This window comes from Mobula hypostoma, chromosome 16 (assembly GCF_963921235.1).
Source record: "Mobula hypostoma chromosome 16, sMobHyp1.1, whole genome shotgun sequence".
NCBI classification, from domain to species: Eukaryota; Metazoa; Chordata; class Chondrichthyes; order Myliobatiformes; family Myliobatidae; genus Mobula; species Mobula hypostoma.
Window position 1 is genome coordinate 65,912,575 of NC_086112.1, and position 19,437 is coordinate 65,932,011.

Below are 19,437 nucleotides of genomic sequence, written 5' to 3' on the forward strand. Positions count from 1 at the left end.
CGTTAAGAATGTCACTACAGAGAAATCAGAAAAGGAAATATAAAGCTGATTTTAAGAAGGAAAACCAACATGGAGATAACTGAAAATGTAACAATCCGGATAAGGGTGAAATTGGCGATAGGATTTAGCTGCATTTTCAAAAGGTTACTTCCAGCCTAAAAACATGGGCTCTTGTCATGGAGGGTAACATAATAGCATCGATGGAGAATTGGATGAAGGACAAGGAGTGGAAAATAGAAATAAATGGGTAATTGTTACTGCTGAGGTAGCACAAGGATCAGTACAGGGTTACCAGGTATTCATGATTTATATTAATAATTTAGATGAAAACACCGTAGAAATCCAAGTTTGTTGATAATACAAAAGCAATCGGAAAGTGAGCTGTGTGAGGGATGCAAAGTGTACAAAGGGGTATAGGCAATTGAAGCAATTGGGCAAGAACATGGCAAATCAAGAATCTGCGGAAAATAGTTTATTCGCTTTGGCAGGAGGACGAGGGAAAAAAGGTGAGAAATTGTAAATGTTGTGCACAGAGAGATCACAGTGTTCAGGCCCATGAGTCACAGAATGCAAACATGCAGCTACAGCAAAAAAAATAGAAAGGCTGATTATCATCACAAGAGGGGCAGTGGAGACATACAGCATGCAAACAGGCTCTTCAGCCCTCAGTGTGTATACCAGCTATCAGATACTAAATCCATTATCCAGCACTCTGTGGGTATACCAGCTATCAGGCACCAAATCCATTATCCAGCCCTCTGTGTGTATACCAGCTATCAGGCACCAAATCCATTATCCAGCACTCTGTGGGTATACCAGCTATCAGGTACCGAATCCATTATCCAGCACTCTGTGTGTATACCAGCTATCAGGAACTAAATCCATTATCCAGCACTCTGTCTGTATACCAGCTATCAGGTACTGAATCCATTATCCAGCACTCAGTGTGTATACCAGCTATCAGGAACTAAATCCATTATCCAGCACTCTGTCTGTATACCAGCTATCAGGTACCAAATCCATTATCCAGCACTCTGTGTGTATACCAGCTATCAGGCACCAAATCCATTATCCAGCACTCTGTGGGTATACCAGCTATCAGGCACCAAATCCATTATCCAGCACTCTGTGGGTATACCAGCTATCAGGTACCGAATCCATTATCCAGCACTCTGTGGGTATACCAGCTATCAGGTACCGAATCCATTATCCAGCACTCTGTGTGTATACCAGCTATCAGGAACTAAATCCATTATCCAGCACTCTGTCTGTATACCAGCTATCAGGTACTGAATCCATTATCCAGCACTCAGTGTGTATACCAGCTATCAGGTACCAAATCCATTATCCAGCACTCTGTCTGTATACCAGCTATCAGGAACTAAATCCATTATCCAGCACTCTGCCCTGTGGCCTTCAATTCCATGGTGCTTCAGCTGCTCATCAAAATAATTCTCAACTGTTGTGAAAGCACCTGCCTTCTGGGTGAAAAAAACAAATCCACACTCAATCTCCCTACCTTAAACCTTTACTCATGGATCAAATCATGCAGAAATGCCTCGAAAGAATCTTTAGCAAAGTTTTAGGTGAAGAGATTAAGGTGCGGAAAATGCAGGGGTGGAGGATCGATCTGCTGACTAAAAACTGGAAACAGTATATGAGCAGAATAGCAGAAAATCCTGTTATTTAATTGATCTACTCACATTTTCAAGTGTTATGTTGGTTATGTAGCTTAGGATAGAAAATTGATACACCGGCTACTACATATGATGGAACCTGATGCAAAATGTCAACTGCTAGAAGAAGTCAGTGTTTTAAACATCGTTTGTGCAGGCAAAGGGATAGTCAGTGTCTTGGTTTGGAAATCCACATAAAGGTCAGAGCGTGTAGAGAGAGGATGTCCAGTACAAAGAGGTGAGAGGCACAGGTGAGTCAGGGTCTAATAGGCAACTGGTGGAAACATCAGAAAGGTAGAAGATAATCAGGGTAGGTGGAGCCAGGTAAGGGAAAGGACAGGGTAGAGACAGAGGCTGGTCGGTAATAGTTGCAACTGGGTAATAGAAAGATGATAGACAGATGGAACCAGGTGGCAATGGTGGATGAAAGGAATGAAAACAAGGAGGAAAGCCAGGTAAATGTGTATGTGGGTGACAGACAGATGGAACCTGAGTGGGGGAATGATGGGAAGGTGAATAATGAAGAGACTGTGGGTGGATTGGTGGGAACGGGAAAGGGAAGGGGACACACGGGGAGTGGATTACCTGCAACTAGAAAAGACAATGTCCATGTCAATAGGGGAAAAAATGGCAGTTTGATTTATTGGTTTTCTGGGGTGTATTTTCTTACTGTTCAATTTTTTTTTTTTTGCTTGGTTCTACCCAGTCTAATGACAAGGTGCAAGACAATTAACAGGGTTAACTTTGCAGACATATTTCAACTCTTCATGACTTGTAACTCACAGGCTTGTTGTGTTCGGGACAGAAGACCATACAGCAGTGCATTAGATATGACATTTTTACTTATTCTGAATGAAAAGAGGCAATGTTCCTCTCCTGAAGATACTCTCACATTTGTTTTTAATATAATGGGGGCACCTCTAAAGAGCATTTGCAGATCACACATGTTGACAGAAATGGAATCACAGAGACGTTTTGAAAGCCACCAGTACTATTAACAGCAGTAAAAATGTGAAGGAGGATAAGAAGAAATTACTGATTAACTCAGTCTATCACATCCCTTTGAAAGAATCATCCAAATAGTTCCCAGCTCCAATTTTTCCCTTTGCAAATCAATCATCCGCAGGAAGATATTTAATATTTAATTGCCTTTTTAAATTCCCATGAATATGTTTCCACCATCTTCTTAGGTAATGTGTTGCAGACCTTAACAACCCTCCATTCAATGAAATTTCCTCTTCATCGGTTACTTTAAACCTATGACCTTGAGTTACTGACCCTCTTGCCAGAGAAAACACTTTCTTCCTACTTGCCTTACCAAAACCTTCCATGACTACAACTATCTCTTTTAGCATTATTCTGCGTTGAGGACAGCAAACTCAGTTCTCCGAATTCTCCACATGATTGACATCCCTCATCCCAGTTGTCATCCAAGTAAATCTACATAGTGTGACTTCAGAGCTTTAATGTTATTCCAGTACAATTGCTCAAAGTGCTTCAGCTATGGAGATGCGTAAACTTAACAGGCAGTATCATTGTCTGGACAATTTCTAACAAAAAATGTCAACATTTTAAATAAACCTAATTGCATCAGAAGCTATGAAGTGGCCAATGAACCATTTCATTTAAAAGGCCCCTCATCATCTTCTTCAGATATGCCTCTTTGTCATGACCAGGGTTGTAATTGTTTTGAAGATGCTATTTCATGGCCTCCTAAGCTTTGCTTTGGAGGGAGGTGGTAAACAGACGTAGGAGTTGGATTAGGGAGGTGTGTGATTTACAGGAAGGAGCTAGAACAACTGAGGCTTTTCTTTTTATTTCATATGACATGAAGTTGGATGTGGAGTGTGGGATTCACATCTGCAAAAGAGAAAAATCATTCCAGCTGACTGAAGGCTTCCCACCTTTATGCCTCCATTTAATCCAAGCAATACCACTGATTAGATCCTACACATCCATCATATAAATGAATAAAAACTATTTTATTGTCTAAATGCAGTGATCCCTCATGGAATTTGGGGATATTAAAGGAGGAAAGAGCACAAAAATCATGATGGGGTCTGGAACTATCACAGAGTGTTGAAATGCAGAGACCAATCGTGCATACTACCCAAAGATAGTAAAACAGGACAGAATGCAATGATCGTGAACAGCATATGAAGGTATTGATGGAGAATACAGTACAGAGACTGTGAAAATCTATGAAAGGGATGGTGCAGTACAAAGCTCCTAAAAGGTACCTGGGGCTACTACAGAGTTCTTGAGTAGTGCCCAACGGCATTAAAGGAGGTTACATATAGAGGGCTCCAATGTTTTATTTGCATATAATTTACATCTCAGCGCCCTCTTCAGTAGCAATGAAGTATCGTCACCAAAAAGCTTTCAGAAGAATTTAGTTTGCAGTAGAGTGCAGGAACAATTAGAAGCAACAAGTTTCTCTGTAACATTACATTCGGCAATTGTCCTTATTTTAAAGCTCAACAACGCAAAGTTTTTTTTTACTTTTAATTCCCTAAGTGTGTTTCTGTAAGTCATTGGTTTGCAGTAACTGGACTGAACCATTAGTGTCATTTTCTATTTCCACATCTATTAGTAATCTTAGAGGCTGTCATATCACCATTATGGTTCATGATTACAAAGAAAATACAAAATCACATTGTAAAACAGGTAATAAATCTAATTTTGCAGATTACCAACTAGAAGGCAATGTTCAAAATGAACCTTTCTTCCAAACCCACCATTCTACATTTGTTTTCACTGTTTATACTTAGCAGGTGATGTTCAGATCCCATTTCAGTCTGCTATGTTTAATAAGTGATTGATAAAATAAATTCCAGTAATGGTTATGGAATGCACTGCTGGTAATTAATCTACCTGCTTTATCCAACAATAGGAAACATTACACAAATAAAGTAGTGACAATCACTAAAATTGCTTGCATTGCTGGTGCATGATGCTTACAGTTGCTCATAGTGGAAATTCCTTATCAAGTGCAGCAAACAATTGATTTCCACTCATTACAAAATTAATGGAAGCCTGGAAGATTAATTGAAGTACTTCCCCCATTTTCCAGCTCAAATCAGCTCTTTAAATAACTTGTATATATTTTTCCCTGTTAAATGTTTCTGGTACATCCCCTGGTGCTAACTCCTGCTTGTAGCTCAGAGTGAAAGGGCCCCTGGGAACGAAGCTTAGATTTTCACGTCAAACATCTCCACCTTCAAGAAGCCGTTGTTAAATTATGATCAGACTGAGTCGCACGTCTAATCACCCGGGCTGCATCATTAATTTCACTTTTTAAAATGTCATTGAAATGTTTATTCTAACTTCTTTCTTTGTTATTCTCAATTGTTTAATCAGTCAGGGAAGTGAAGGGAACTGATTGTTGAAAACCTGGGTTCCCTGCTCCCACTGGCAATTATTTACTGCCTCTGCTAGCAGCTTTTCATCTGATCCCATTCTCCAGTAGAATGGAAGGGGAAACACTATGCATCCAGCAACGACAAGCTATTAGGGTGGAACTTAGAATTGGTTTATTATTGTCTCGTTAACCCAGCTTTGCTTGCGTGCCAACCAGGCATATCCTGCCGTACACTGAGGTGGTATAAAGAAAATATTCTTGCAGTTACAGAGAAAGTGCACTGCAAGTAAACAAATCAAGAGTAAGGTAGACTGGGAGATCAAGAGTTCATCTTTCGTGTATGGGAGGTTTATTCAAACTTCTGATAAGACTGGTGATCTGTTCTTCCAAGCTTTTGTATCTTCTATCTGGTGGGATAGGAGAAATGAGAGAGTGTCCAGGGTGGGAATGGTCTTTGATTATGTTGGCTGTTCTCCCAAGTCAGCCAGATATGTACAAACGGTATATGGAATTAATGGAAGGGTGGCTAGTTTGTGTGATTTACTGGGCTGCATTCACAACTCTCTGCAATTTCTTGCAGAATGAAGAGATTATTTAAAAAAAACATTTTCATATTAAAAGCAACATTCAGCCTCATTAGATAACTGACTCTCCTCAAATTGACTTCCTTTGAGGTCCAGTGTTTCTTTAACGAAATCCAAAAAATATGTTTTGCCCAACGTGTTTTGGTGAGCTACCCTGGAAATATGAGCTGTTCTGGAATGTGAGCTGTTCTGGAATGTGAGCTGTTCTGGAATGTGAGCTGTTCTGAAATATGAGCTGTTCTGGAATATGAGCTGTTCTGAAATATGAGCTGTTCTGGAATATGAGCTGTTCTGAAATATGAGGTACCCTGGAATATGAACTGCCCTGGAATATGAGATACCCTGGTATATGATATACCCAGGAATATGAGCTGCCCTGGAAATTGAGATACTCTAGAACATGAGATGTTCTGGAATATGAGCTGCCCTGGAATATTAGCTGTCCAGGAATATGAACTGTTCTGGAATATGAGCTGTTCTGGAAAGTGAGATGCCCTAGAATATGAGCTGTTCTGGAATATGAGCTGTCCTGGAAAATGAACTGCCCTGGAATATGAGCTGCCCTGGAATATGTGCTGCCCTGGCAACATTGCCCCAATAATGGAACTAACAGTTAATATCACCAATAGTACAAAAGTCATTACTTATCCTTTAATCTTCTAGCCGAGACTATTCTGTAATAAGACTGATGAAATAAATTATTGACAATTGCATTTAAAAATCCAAAATGGATCTCTGTTTGAGGGATGGGGGAGGTTTGGGGAGAAAATATGTAATTTTGGAGCAGAAATAGGCCAATTGGCCTTTCTCCACCATTTAATAAGATCCGTTGATGATCTGATTGTAACCTCAATGCTGCATTTGTGTCTGTTCGACGTAGAGGCCTAGGCTGGTATCACTTCATTGGAGCCACGGACTGATTAATCAAACTCGTTAGTGCAGATTACAAAATGTGTGCCATGGTGTCAGAGCAGAGATTTTTCCACAGGGTGGCCCGGCTCGATCAGCAGCTGGCTTCGAACCCGCCAAACTCATCACACAGGTGACTGCAGGCTGACCCTAGCCTGTGCAATTTATACCAATCTCTGCTTCCTGATGTGTGAGCAGAGTGATTTACTGCCACAGTGTCCAACCACACAATACACTCTCCACGAGGTATGTCTATATAACCCTTATGTCAAGATCACAGCATAATAATCTCCGATATTTATCTGTGGCAACCAATAGAGAAATCAGCAGAGGACACACACCAATATATTGTCTGCTTAAGGGCAATGGAGCATTAAAAAGTCTCTCTCTCTCTCTCTCTCTCTCTCTCTCGCTCTCCCCCCCTCTCTTCCCCCCTCTGTCCCCCACCCACCACTCTCTCTCTTTCTCTCCCCCTCCCCCTCTTCTCTCTCTCTCTCTCTCTCTCTCTCTCCCTCTCTCTAGCTCTCTGAAGTCTTCTACAGCCAAACCTGATTTTTTTTCCTTCTTTTATGCTCTGCTACTGAAAGAGCTGCATTTTTCCTGTAGCCTTCTCCCTTTCTTTTCTCATTTCCATCTCTCTGTAATGCCGACATGTAAATGTCTGAAAATAGCAGCAGTAATTGAAGATTATGAAGTATGACCAGGTTTTGACAGCCCACTAAGGAAGATGGATTATCCTCATTTTTCTGTAAATTCTGTCAATTTTGGAATTCATAAGCTATCAGCATTGATACGAATGCAACTCCCCAGCTGCGTAAGGGATGACGTGCAACTTATCCCAGAGTCGATTGGTTTCCCATCTCCTTTGAAATCTTGCCAATTTATTTCTGATAAAATTGAGCTAATTTCTAGCAAACTGATTCAAATGGGCCTCGACAAAGGAATATATTTTCTCTTATTTACCTCTCACTGCTTTACAAGATGGCTATCTGGACCACTTTGTAAGACAAATTTCCACAGGACAATCACAGTCTAGTCGCAGCAATTGTTTTGCCTTTTCCTTTCCCATTTTCCTATTACTAGGAGTAAATACTGCTGGGACTGTTTAATAGCCCACTGCAGCCCATACTGATAACAGATGAGGTTTAATCGTCCAATACAAAAATTATTTAGCCTCAGTAAGGACATTCAATGTCATTTGCATAATGACATTTCCATCTCACACACCAAACATGGTTGCACGTAAACAAGTCGGGAGACCATAAATAATAATAAATCGCAATGCCTGTGTTCTCCTCGCAGTAATAGGAACTGCTCTTGTCGAAATTATTTCATTGGGAAATAGGGCTGTAACTCTGAAGATGTGTAACCTAGTTTTTCACTGAACTCCACACCACAACAAGCTGCAACCTTGAGGGTATTATTTCATGGCACTTATCAATCTATCAGAATAAATTGTGAATAAAAATTTGAAACATAATTTTTTATATTCAATCTTACCTGTAATGGAAAAAATGTCTGAAATGTGGCTTTACATTTGTGCAGTAATATCAATAATCGGATGGTTTTCGGATGTAAAAAAGGAGTTAAACATGATTTTGGATGTGCTTCCAAATAATCATCCAAAGGTAAAGCTGTTAATGCTGCCGATCCCTCTCACCTTTCTAATAACTGTCCTGAGTCCAGGAGGGGTCAGCTTTAGGTTGCAATCATATGCATGATGTGTCTGTCATTTCTGCCATAATTGCTTTTTGAAAGGGGGCCTACCTGTGATAAACTAACATCCCTAAGCTGCTTGTCAGGGAGATATCTACACCCAACACTGCACCACCCCCACCACAGCCCATACGAAACAACCACTTTATTTCTAGACTTCAAGGAGGTCTACAGACCATTTGAAAATACATCACCTACCACCAGACACCAGGGTATGCAATGAATATTCTGTTGGTGAAATACCCACTCATCTATGTTCTGAACAGAAATCTGATTATTCCCCCAAAAAACCTTTGTGTATGAGAGTGAAGGCTCATTGAAAATGCATGTACTTAATTTCTGCAGGAGACTGTAAATCAGTTTATTTTATTCCTATCTCATAGAAAGCTTTTTAACTCTGCAGCTGTACAACACCAAGCTCTGGACTTGCTAAAGCTTTGAGAATAAGCTGAGAAACTGAGTCACTATTTGTGAATTTTCACACAGCCTGAACGTTAGGATTATAGACAGTTTCAATAATGATGATGTCCCTTTATCCGGATTGAATTTTTTATTAAAATAAATTAATCTTAAGTGTTTTTAGCCTTGAAGAGATTACCTTTCATATCGCAAGGAGATTTTAAAATGATGAATTAGATTTGATTGCTGTGGGAATGCAATCAATTACAATCCTTAAGGAAGGCATTTTCTGTTGAGGATAACTTTCCTTATGAATGACCTTCTCCGGGTTAGAGCTCCCAAATGTCCCCTGAACTCTAAGTATGGACATGGTAAATAGTGGCTGTTTTCATCACTCTGCTGGAGCCAAGCTGCCCCAACACCCACTCTGGATTTCCAGGCCTTTTCATTTTGTTTTGGTATTGATCTTTTGGCAGCAGTGGGCTGGGTAATTAGCCAGAAATTAGGGTTTCTATTACACAGGGATGACTGGCCCAGCTGATTTATCACCTGAATAATTTACTGTGATTGAAAGGAAATTAAAATGAACTCCATTTGACAACTGTGTGATTTTATGGGTTTTAGTGAAGAGTCAGAAACCAAATTAATAGCCTCATGTTGTTTAATAGTCTGCAGAAGGTAAATATGGGACAGACTTTTCCTCCTGTACACCATACTGCATGCTCTGGTACTTGGATTAGATTTCCACCCCACTTAATAAATCAACCTCTCATCCATCTTGGTTCAAATATGGTATTCACTAGTGGATAAAGTCCAAGTCAGACCACAGCCAATGCCCATATCCTGCCATTAATCCACGGAAATGTGGACAGAGACTGGTAGAAAATAAAAGCTCAGGCAGTTGTAGCAAATAGGTAGATGGATAAAGCATTTGAATAGCCCAATGGTTAAAGAAGATTATAGGGAAGGAGATGGTAAATGTCTGACACATGTGTCATGGAAGAATATATTAGATGGATCAATAAATCAGACAAACCATTAAAGGTAAATAAGCATAAAATGTAAAAATAACATTGGAAATAGATTTTATCCCTACAAACATTATCTCTATATGTAATATACATACATAGAAAGGTACTATGACTACACATTTGATTAAATGGATGGGGATAATGATACCAAAACAGGGCAGACCAGAGCACTGAGAGATGTGACAGACATAAATGGACAGACAGATAAAGGAGCTGGCCTCGCAGACACAGTACAAGGAGATCAAACCAAGGGATATACATATATTAGGTAGAGAATTGAAAATACATACATATTCAACAATTGACAAATAAACAGAGTAAATGCACAGATAAATTGTTAATGGCTTTAATTGTAGATAGATAGACACAACAATAAAAATTTGGAAGATTGACAATGGTAGGAAGATAGGCAAGTAGACAGAATTGGTAGATAGACATATATAGATTGACCTAATAATATGAAATTGGATTTTCAATTATATTGTTCAATTATTGGTTCTTCAAAAGGCATTTGTCTCATGTTACAGTTGAGAGGAGGAGTTCAATTAAATCTATTGTAAGTGGATGACCTTACGTTTAAATGAAACTGATGGTAGAGGCCATCGTTGATATCAAATAAGCAGCTCACAGTTAGTACATACTACAGATTTTTGCCCAATAAGTGGCCATTACTGTAACTTTGCAGATTTTCTGGTGACTCTTAGTTTTTTGGCCCAACATTTCACTTTAAAATTAAGTCAGTGCCATTTTCTGCATGTTCAACATAGTAATTTATCATGCCAGGTTTAGAACCAAACAGCAGAAACTGAAACTCCACTGCTCCAGGACTAAAGCTGAGCAAAACGATGGGGGTGAGAAGTTAGTTTATAAATGTCATTGATGGTGCAAAAACAAGAAATAGTGAAGTAGTTACCAAAGGAAGATTATAAACAGAGGTGTAGTGTGGCCAGCTGATACAACACCTTTATAAGTGGTAATTCAAATAACTTCCAATAACCTACAAAACTGTTGATTCTGTTCCAATTGTGACAACACAAATACACCTATATATACCAAAAGTCTATTTTCTGATCGATGTTTTGTATGGGCTCTACTCCTGGGTTAGTTTTAACATTGATGAATTTATTCCTTCATATTTCATTTGATTTGTCTCAGTTAAAATTTCTACATCTGGAGATTTGAAAGAAGCTACTTGTCTTTCTGGTTGATATATGAATAATCATACAGCAATGTCTATTAAATAGCTTGTTAGGGCTATGGCTTGTTCACAATTATCATTAGGAAAGGCAGGTGATGCAAATTTCAAAGCTTTATGAATACCCTGACTCTTCAAACCTTGCCCCAACAATCAGCAGCCATGGGCTCCTCTAAGTAGCTGCCTAGCACTCTGAAAATTAAAATAAATGATGCCCACAAAGCAGGAGAAGGCTATGAGATGATAGCAAAGCATTTTCAGGTAGCCGTTTCCTCAGTTCGTAATGTAATTAAGAAATGGCAGTTAACAGGAACGGTAGAGGTCAAGTTGAGGTCTGGAAGACCAAGAAAACTTTCTGAGAGAAATGCTCATAAGATTGCTAGAAAAGCACATCAAGATCCCCGTTTGACTGCAAGAGACCTTCAGGAAGATTTAGCAGACTCTGGAGTGGTGGTGCATTGTTCTACTGTGCAGTGACACCTGCACAAATATGACCTTCATGGAAGAGTCATCAGAAGAAAACCTTTCCTGCATCCTCACCACAAAATTCAGCGTCAGAAGTTTGCAAAGGAACATCTAAACAAGCCTGATGCATTTTGGAAACAAATCCTGTGGACTAATAAAGTTAAAATAGAACTTTTTGGCCGCAATGAGTGTAGGTATTTTTGGAGAAAAAAGGGTGCAGAATTTCATGAATAGAACACCTTTCCAACTGTTAAGCACGGGGGTGGATCGATCATGCTTTGGGCTTGTGTTGCAGCCAGTGGCACGGGGAACATTTCACTGGTAGAAAAGAATGAATTCAATTAAATACCAGCAAATTCTGTAAGCAAACATCATACCATCTGTAAAAACACTGAAGATGAAAAGAGGATGGCTTCTACAACAGGATAATGACCCAAACACACCTCAAAATCCACAATGGACTACCTCAAGAGGTGCAAGCTGAAGGTTTTGCCATGGCCCTCACAGACTCCCGACCTAAACATCATCAAGAATCTGTGGATAGACCTCAAAAGAACAGTGCATGCAAGACGGCCCAAGAATCTCACAGAACAAAGAAGAATGGGTGAAAATCCCCTAAACAAGAATTGAAAGACTCTTAGCTGGCTACAGAAAGTGTTTACAAGCTGTGATACTTGCCAAAGTGGGTGTTACTAAGTACTGACCATGCAGCGTGCCCAAACTTTTGCTTCGGGCCCTCTTCCTTTTTGGTTATTTTGAAACTGTAAAAGATGGAAATAAAAAAGTAATCTTGCTTAAAATATTAAAGAAATGTGTCATCTTTAACTTTATGCCTTTTGGAAATCAGGTCATCATTTACTTGCTTAGCGATTCAAAGTAACAGACATTTTAACCGGGGTGCCTAAACTTTTGCCTGCCACTGTAAACATGTATCTGAGCCAATGCCACAAAAAAGGCAACATCTATCATCAAAGATCCACACCATCCGAGCCACGTCATCTCTCACAGCTACAGTCAGGCAGGAGGTACAGAAGCCTGAAGTCCCACACTACTAAGGTCAAGAAAATATACTTCTCTTCAAACATACAATTCTTGAACCAACTAGAACAACTCTAATCACTGCAGCTTCGCAACACTATCAGCACTTCGATTACTTTGTGTCCTTTCTTGGAAGAGTTGTGTATGGTTTATGTTTAACTTGTATATTCCTTTGTAAATGCTCCATATATGATGGTACATACCTGTGATGCTGCTGTAAGTTAGGGTTTTCATTGCAACTGTGCATTCATGTACTTGACCATATGACATATTCAGCCTATTAATTCTACGCAATTACATTTACTCATTGAGTCACAGAACACTACAACACATACACCGGTCCTTTGGCCTATCTAGTCTGGGCCAAACTATTAATCTACCTGGACCCATCAACCTGTAGCTGGACCATAGCCCTCCATACCTCTTCTGTCTATGTACTTATCCAAATTGCTCTGAAATGTTTAACTTGAATCTGCATGCATCACTTGTGCTGACAGCTCATTCCACACTCTCATCATCCCAAGTGAAGAAGTTTCCCCTCATGTTTCCTTTAACCATTTCACCTTTCACCCTTAACCCATGACCTCTACTTTTAATCTCCCCCAACCTCAATGGAAAATGCCTGCTTTCATTCACTGTATATATGCACTTCATAATTTTGCATACCTCTATCAAATCTCCTGCCATTCTCCTTTCCCAAAAACTCAGCTTCTTAAGTCCTGGCAACACCTTTGTAAACTTTCTCTGCATTCTTTCAACCTTATTGACACCTTTCTGTAGTTAGATGGCCAGAACTGCACACAATACTCCAGATTTCACCTCACCAATGTAACATCCCAACTCCTGTACTCAGTACTTTGATTTATGAAGGCCAATATGCCAAAGGCTCTCTTTTCGACCCTATCTATCTGTGATGCCACATTCAAGGAATTATCGATCTGTATTCCCAGATCCCTCTGTTCTACCACACTTCTCAGTGACCTATTACTCACCGGTGTAAGACCTACCCTGGTTGGCCCCCCCAATGTGCAACACTTCACACTTGTCTGCATGGAATTCCATCTGCATTGATCAGCCCATTTTTCCAGCTGGTCGATATCCCGCTGCAAGTTTTGATAGCCATCCTCACTGTCTATCTCGGCGTTTTCTGTAAATTTGCTAATTTAGTTTACCACATTATCATCTAGATTGTTGACAGAGATGACAAACAACAACGGACCCAGTATCGGCCCCACTAGACACAAGCCTCCAGTCAGAGTGTGGCCAAGTGGTAAGGGCATTGGTCCAGTGATCTGAAGGTTGCTAGTTCAAGCCTTGGCTGAGGCAGCGTGTTGTGTCCTTGAGCAAGACACTTAACCACACATTGCTCTGCGACGACATTGATGCCAAGTTGTATGGGTTCTAATGCCCTTCCCTTGGACAATATCGGCGGTGTGGAGAGGGGAGACTTGCAGCATGGGCAACTGCCAGTCTTCCATACAACCTTGCATGAAACCTTCCAAGCTGCAAATCCATGGTCTCATGAGACTAACGGATGCCTAGATTGCAGTGAGAGTAATTCAAAAGAGGTACATTTAAGAGGATTGTTTGCAGTCCTCAAGACATTGGCATGATTCACCGCCATAATTGGTCCTTAGTTCAGGACCAAGTAGGGATGGATATTATCAGTAACACCCACGTCATTTCAATGATTAAGTAAAAAACACTTACAAATTATAGTATAGATCACCCAATAGTCAACAGGATTTAGAGGAACAAATTTGTAGAGAGACTGAAACCTGTTGCTGGAAACATGAGGTTGTGATAGTAGGTGATTTTAACTTTCCACATATTGACTGGGATTCCCATGCCATAAAAGAGGTGGATGGGATGGAGTTTGTTAAATGTATTCAGAAAAAGTTTCCTTAATCAATATATAGAGGTCTTTAGTCAAGAGAGAGAGCATGATACTGGATCTCCTATTAGGGAATGAGACATAGCAAGTGACAGAAGTCTGTGTAGAAGAACACTTTGTATCTTGTAATCATAATGCCAATAGTTTCAAGATAATTATGGAGAAGGATAGGTCTGGTCCTTGCGTTGAGATTCTAAGTTTAAGAAAGGCCGAGTTTGACGTTCTGAGAAAGGATCTGACAAGTGTCGGCTGAGTCAGGCTGGTTTCTGGCAAACATGTGCATGGTAAGCAGGAGGTCTTCAAAAGTGAAATTTTGAGAGAACAGAGTTCGTGTGTTCCTCTCAGAATAAAGGGCAAGGATAACAGGTTTAGGGAATGCTTGGGCTATGTACAATACATCTAAATATACCTCTTTTGAATTACACTCACTGCAATCTGCAGCATGTAGTTTCCCTTTAAGCAACGTACTTTTAATAAATTAGATTAGATTAAATTAGATTAGATTAGAATAGACAGTGACCTACAGATTATATGATCTTCTAAAGGACTCAGCAGACTTAAATCTCAAATATGCAGGGACGGCATCTTCAAGCTGATGAAGGTTCATCACCATAGCCGGAAGCAAGGCAGGAGGGGGACTCCAAGCCAGGCTGAACCACAGAGGACTGAGGCCCCCTCCACCCAGCATCTTGTTAGTAAACATGCAGTCACTGGAGAACAAAATTAAAGACCTGAGGGCAAGATTGCTGTATTGGTGGGAAATGAGAGATTGTTGTTTTCTATATGTAATTGAAACATGGCCGACTCCCAGCATTGCCAAGTACAGCAATCAGACCCGAAGGCTTCTTCATTCACAGGATGAACTAAACTGCTGATTTGGAAAAGGCAAAAGGTGGAGGTGTGTGTTTCATGATAAATGCTCAGTGGTGCTCTGATGTGGTGGTCTTGTCGAATTCGTGTTCCCCTGACTTGGAACACCTCATGATCAAATGCCATCCATTCCATTTACCTAGGGGGTGCTCCTCCATTATCTTGACTACAGTTTACATACCACTTGTTGCTGACTATAATCAAGCACTTGAGAAACTGTGTGACACTGTCTCCAAACAAGAAACAGTCCATCCCAGGTGCGTCGAGCTGCAGCTCCTTAGGGACCACGTTAGGGAACTGGAGATGCAGCTTGATGACCTTCGTCTGGTCAGGGAGAGTCAGGAGGTGATAGAGAGGAGCTATTGGCAAGTAGTCATACCAAGGCCTCGGGAGACAGATAAAGGGGTAACAGTCAGGAGAGGGAAGGGCAAGAGTCAGATACTAGAGAGTACCCCTGTGGCTGTCCCCCTTAACAATAAGTACTCCTGTTTGAGTACTGTTGGGGGGGGGTGAATGGCCTACCTGGGGGAAGAGACAGTGGCACGGAGTCTGGTCCTGTGGCTCAGAAAGGTAGGGAAAGGAAGAAGATGGCAGCAGTGATAGGGGACTCTATAGTTAGGGGGTCAGACAGGCAATTCTATGGATGCAGGAAAGAAGCATGGATGGTAGTTTAATGCAGGTGCCAGAGTCCGGGATGTTTCTGAACAGACCACAATAACCAGAAGTGGGAAAGCGAAGAGCCAGAGGTCGTGGTACATATTGGTACCAACAACACAGTTAGGAAAAGAGAAGAGGTCCTGAAAACAGACTACAAGGAGTTAGGAAGGAAGATGAGAAGCAGGACCTCAAAGGTAGTAAACTCAGGATTACTGTCTGTGCCGCGCGACAGTGAGTATAGGCATTGAATGAGGTGGAGGATAAATGCATGACTGAGGGCTTGGAGCAGGGATTCAGATTTCTGGATCATTGGGACTTCTTTTGGGACAGCTGTGACCTGTAAAAGAAAAGGACGGGTTGCACTTGAATCCCGGGGGACCAATATCCTTGGGGTGGGGCGGGAGGTTTGCAAGGGCTATTGGAGAGAGTTTAAACTAGGATTGCCGGGGAGTGGGAGCCAAACTGAAGAGACGGAGGAAGGGGCGGTTGGCTCACAAATAGAGAAAGCTTGGAGACAGTGCGAGAGGGAAGATAGGCAGGTGATAGAGAAGGGACGCGCTCAGACCGATGGTTTGAGATGTGACTATTTTAATGCAAGAAGCATCATGAACAAAGCAGATGAACTTAGAGCCAGGATCAGTACTTGCTGTTTCAGAAAGGACAGGGAGGGAGGCAAAAGAGGTGGGGGCGTGGCACTGCTGATCAGAGAAAATGTCACGACTGCAGAAAAGGAGGAAGACATGGAGGGATTGACTACGGACTCTCTGTGGGTGGGTTAGAAACAGGAAGGGGTCAATAACTCTACTGAGTGTTTTTTATAGACCCACCCCAATAATAACAGGGACATCGAGGAGCAGATAGGGAGACAGATTCTGGAAAGGTGTAATAATAACAGGGTTGTCGTGGTGGGAGATTTTAATTTCCCAAATATTGATTGGCATCTCCCTAGAGCAAGGGGTTTAGATGGGGTGGAGTTTGATGGGTGTGTTCAGGAAGGTTTCTTGACACAATATGTAGATAAGCCTACAAGAGGAGAGGCTGTACTTCATCTGGTATTAGGAAATGAACCTGGTCAGGAGTCAGGTCTCTCAGTGGGAGAGTATTTTGGAGATAGTGATCACAATTCTAACTCCTTTACCATAGCATTGGAAAGGGATAGGAACAAGCAAGTTAGGAAAGCGTTTAATTGGAGTAAGGGGAAATATGAAGCTATCAGGCAGGAACTTGGAAGCTTAAATTGGGAACAGATGTTCTCAGGAAAATGTACAGCAGAAATGTGGCAAATGTTCAGGGGATATTTGCGTGGAGCTCTGCATAGGTACGTTCCAATGAGACAGGGAAAGGATGGTAGAGTACAGGAACCATGGTGTACAAAGGCTGTTGTAAATCTAGTCAAGAAGAAAAGAAAAGCTTACAAAAGGTTCAAAAAACTAAGTAATAATAGAGAGCTAGAAGATTATAAGGCTAGCAGGAAGGAGCTTAAGAATGAAATTAGGAGAGCCAGAAGGGACCCTGAGAAGGGCTTGGCAGACAAGATTAAGGAAAACCCCAAGGCATTCTACAAGTATGTGAAGAGCAAGAGGATAAGAATGTGAGAGAATAGGACCAATCAGGTGCAACAGTGGAAAAGTGTGTATGGAACTGGAGGAAATAGCAGAGGTACTTAATGAATACTTTGCTTCAGTATTCACTATGGTAAAGGATCTTGGTGATTGTAGGGATGTCTTACAGTGGATTGGAAAGCTTGAGAATATAGACATTAAGAAAGAGGATGTGCTGGAGATTTTGGAAAGCATCATTGGATAAGTCTCCGGGACCGGACAAGATGTACCCCAGGCCACTGTGAGAAGCGAGGGAGGAGATTGCTGAGCCTCTGGCAATGATCCTTGTATCATCAATGGGGAAGGGAGAGGTTCCAGAGGATTGGAGGATTGCAGATGTTGTTCCTTTATTCAAGAAAGGGAGCAGAGATAGTCCAGGAAATTACAGACCAGTGAGTCTCACTTCAGTGGTTGGTAAGTTGATGGAAAAGATCCTGAGAGGTAGGATTTATGAACATTTGAAGAGGCATAATATGATTAAGAATAGTCAGCAGGGCTTTGTCAAAGGCAGGTCAGGCCTTACAAGCCTGATTGAATTTTTTGAGGATGTGACTAAACACAAAGATGAAGGTAGAGCAGTAGATGTTATGTATATGGATTTCAGAAAGGCACTTGATAAGGCTTACTGTGAAAGTAAGGAGACAAGGGGACCTTGCTTTCTGGATCCAGAACTGGCTTGCCCACAGAACACAAAGAGTGGTTGTAGACGGGTCATATTCTGCATGGAGGTCGGTGACCAATGGTGTGCCTCAGGGATCTGTTCTGGGACCCCTACTCTTCGTGATTTTTATAAATGATCTGGATGAGGAAGTGGAGGGATGGGTTAGTAAATGTGCCGATGACACAAAGGTTGGGGGTGTTGTGAATAGTGTGGAGGGCTGTCGGAGGTTACAGCGGGACATTGATAGGATGCAAAACTGGGCTGAGAAGTGGCAGATGGAGTTCAACCCAGAGAAGTGTGAGGTGGTTCATTTTGATAGGTCAAATATGATGGTGGAATATAGTATTAATGGTAAGACTCTTGGCAGTGTGGAGGATCAGAGGGATCTTGGGGTCCAAGTCCATAGGACACTCAAAGCTACTGTGCAGGTTGACTCTGTGGTTAAGAAGGTATACGGTGCATTGGCCTTCATCAACCGTGGGATTGAGTTTAAGAGCTGAGAGGTAATGTTACAGCTATATAGGACCCTGGTCAGACCCCACTTGGAGTATTGTGCAGAGTTCTGGTCACCTCACTACAGGAAGGATGTGGAAACTATAGAAGAGGTGCAGAGGAGATTTATAAGGATGTTGCCTGGATTGGGGAGCATGCCTCATGAGAATAGGTTGAGTGAACTCAGCCTTTTCTCCATAGAGTGACGGAGGATGAGAGGTGACCTGATAGAAGTGTATAAGATGATGAGAGGCATTGATCGTGTGGATAGTCAGAGGCTTTTTCCCAGGGCTGAAATGGCTAAAATGAGAGGGCATAGTTTTAAGGTGCTTGGAAGAAGGTACAGAGGAGATGTCAGGGGTAAGTTTTTTTACGCAGAGAGTGGTGAGTGCGTGGAATGGGCTGCCGGCAACAGTGATGGAGGCGGATATGATAGGGTCTTTTAAGAGACTCCTGGATGGGTACATGGAGTTTAGAAAAATAGAGGGCTATTGGTAAACCTAGGTAATTTTTAAAGTAAGCACGTGTTCGGCACAGCATTGTGGGCCGAAGGGCCTGTATTGTGCTGTAGATTTTCTATGTTTCTATATTTCTATCCCAACACATTTCAACTCATTATTTCGGGGACTTCAACGAGACTTGTTTGAAGAAAACCCTACCCAATTACCATCAGCATATAATCTGTAGCACCAGAGGTCCCAACATATTTGACCACTGTTATACTAAGATAGGGGAGACCTACCATTCCAAGCCCAGACTGCACTTGGGTAAATGTGACACTTGTCTGTCCTTCTCCTTCCTGCATATAGGCAGAGGCTAAAGAGCAAAACTGCAGAGATTAGGACAACAAAGAGGTGGTGATGGAGGCAGAGGACAGCCTGGTACGTG

General features: G+C 41.3%; 1 protein-coding gene across 2 annotated transcripts in view; it reads right to left on the reverse strand.

The window, feature by feature from the left end:
- The window catches only part of pax5 (paired box 5), a 250,032-nt gene that overhangs the window by 111,734 nt on the left and 118,861 nt on the right, over nucleotides 1-19,437 (reverse strand). The gene's annotated exons all lie outside the window — the stretch shown is intronic.